Source organism: Otolemur garnettii, unplaced genomic scaffold, assembly GCF_000181295.1.
Source record: "Otolemur garnettii isolate 467f Iridium unplaced genomic scaffold, OtoGar3 scaffold00185, whole genome shotgun sequence".
NCBI classification, from domain to species: domain Eukaryota; kingdom Metazoa; phylum Chordata; class Mammalia; order Primates; family Galagidae; genus Otolemur; species Otolemur garnettii.
The window spans coordinates 1268093-1270938 of NW_003852580.1; positions in this window are offsets into that span (position 1 = coordinate 1268093).

Here is a 2846-nt window from a genome sequence, read left to right on the forward strand (position 1 = left end):
CCGGCCGTTTCCCCGGGCCGCGGGTGCGGCGTCGCCGCCTCTGGAGCGCCTGGGGCCGCGGCAGAACGGGCGCCTCGCGCGGGAGGGACACGCGGCGGGCGCGGAGGGATCCGGCGGAACGCGCGGCGGACGGATCTGGGCCCGAGCGCGGCCGACGGGCGTCCGAGGAGCGGAGGGATCGCGCCTGGCGCTGACGGGCGGCCGGACCAGCAGAAGTGGGCGGGGTGGCTGCCTCTCGCGACAGCCCGGGCCGGTGGTGCCCGCCCCCACGCGCTGATTGGCTCTGGAGGTCCGTTCTCGGCCCGTGATTGTTCCAGGTCCCCAATCTGATTCGCCCGCGCTGCGGCCCCTCCTCCGCAGCAGCTGTCGATCACGCTGGCACCGCCTCCTCCTGCCCCTCGGGGGCCGGCGCGAGTCCATTGGTCCGCGGAGACCGGAGAGGCAGAAAACCCGGGGTGGATTTCTGTTCGCTTTTGTTCCCGCAAATTTGCGTGGAGCATTGTTTTTAAGTGAAAGCGAGGCGCTCGGCCTTTCGGCTATATTCCTGAGCGTTATAATAGGGGGGTGGTGGCTGTCTCCGAATAGCTACTGGGGCGGGGCTCCGGAGACCAGTTCCAGCCCTCAGACCTGTCACTTATCAGCTGTGTGACCTTGGGCAAGTCGCTTGGCCTCTCTGAGCCCTGGGCTCCACCCTGGAAAAACGAGGGTAATAATAACCGCCCCGGGGGGCTTGTGAGAAGGTGGTGAGCTCACAGAGGGCGGGCGCCTACATTTTAAGGCTGCTGGCCTGCCGTGGGGATGTGATGGGAGGAGCAAGTTTCTCCTAAAGCCCTCAACCAAATGGCGCCTTTAAGTCCGCCCTCCTTTAGCGGGCTCCTGCCTAGACTCGTGGAGCCGAGAAATTGCGAACACACGAGCCAGTCCCAGGGTGCACACCTGGCTTTGCGTTGGCACCGGGTTGGGGGAGGGAGCTGACGCACCCAAGCGCCCTGAAATCCTGCGACTGCACGATCCCATCGACAGGGAGGGAACTGAGGCAATGGGGCGAGACGCTTTCCTCCTCCCCTGCCCTTATACTAGGAGGCTTCCTTTGATATCTTGGGTCCAGAACTGGAGTCTGTAGGTTCACTGGTTGGCCAACTGCAGCCCAGCGGGGTCCTAAGGCCAGCAGTGCCCTCCCCGCTCGATGGAGCAACGGTGCATGGAGCAGGACATACTGTAGAGATTGTTGAATAAATAAGTGAATTCCTTCAGGATATGGTCCAAGGTGCTGAAAACTTCCTAACAAAACATTCTCCAGCCTGGAGGCTTCAATTGGTGAACGGGCATTACAGAGAGCCACAGCCAGAGGAACCCATTTTGCTCCCCACTCCCGCAACCCTCTGCACCCCTTGAACGCATTTGGGGAACCAGCTCAGTGTTCTCAATCTGTGAGAAGAGGCAGGAATGGGGGTGAAAGGGTGGCTTCCCGCATAGGCATGGGGGGATGAAGCTGGGTCTAGGTGGGTCCTTCACAGACTAATTTCTATCAATAATTGTATCAATCCTTGCTGGCTTGCACATCACCTCTTTCACGTGGGCAAGGGGGCACATTCCCAAACCCACGGTCTGCGGAGGTGAAGGATGTGAACAGCAGGACAATTCAAGACCTTTGCTTCCTATTGATAAAGCACATTCCTCAGAGAAAGATCACGGAAAAGTCTTGGAACCTGATCAGCTCTGGGGCTCCCCCAAGCCAGCCTGAACAGCCACAGTGCCAGGTAGACCCAGATTCCAGGCCTAGCTCTGGCAGCCTCATGACCTTGGCCTTTCACTCAATCCCTCTGAGCCTTAGCCTCCTCGTCTATAAAAGGGAGCCAGGAACCCCACCTTCCTGCTGGCATTGGAAGCTGGTGATGCTAACAGAAGTTCTTACTAGCAGGGACAAGGGAAGCTTAAGCTCTGAAGTCACAGAATCTCGGTCCCGCAGCCCCCAACTTCCTTTGTTGTACTTCTTGCTGTGATTTGTTATTTAATGCTTTTCTGCAACCCCTAAAAGTCCATGGTCATCCAGAGCCTCAGTAGTTGAAAAGTGGGTGTTTCCAGATGTGATTAAGGTAACAAGATGAAGTCATACTGAGTAAGGGTGGGCCCTAAATCCAATGAGAGTGGACACCCCGAGACCTGGGAGGAAAGGCCCCGTGAAGACAGAAGCAGAGACTGGAGCCAGGAATACCTGGGGCCCCGGGAGCTGGAAGAGGCAGGAAGACTTTTCCCCGTAGAGCATTCATTCAAAGGGAGTGCAGCCCTGCTGACACCTGGGTTTGGACTCCTACCTGCCAGAACTGTGAGAGGATAAACGTCTATTGTTTTAAGTCCCCCATTTTGTCATTATGGTACTGTTATGGTAGCTTCAAGAAACCAGTTCAGTGCCATTTCCTACTAAACATTGATGTGACCCAACAATTCAGTTTGCACAGATAGTAAAAACCTACCCCATGAGGCCAGACCTCAGACAGGGTCTCAGGGAATGAGACCCAGCCCCTCAACTTTCAGGAGCTAACAGGCGGCTAGGTGTGGTGGCTCACACCTGTAATCCCAGCACTCTGGGAAGCTGAAGCAAGAGGATCCCTTGAGCTCAGGAGTTAGAGGTCAGCCTGACCAAGAGTGAGAACCCCATCTCTAATAAAAATAGGAAATACTAGCCAGGCATGTGGTGGGCACCTATAGTCCCAGCTACTGGGGAGGCTGAAGCAGGAGAATCACTTGAGCCCAGCAGTTTGAGGATGCTGTGAGCTGTGATGATGCCATGGCACTCTATCCAAGGCGACAGAGTGAGACACTGTCTTAAGTAAATAAAGAAGAAG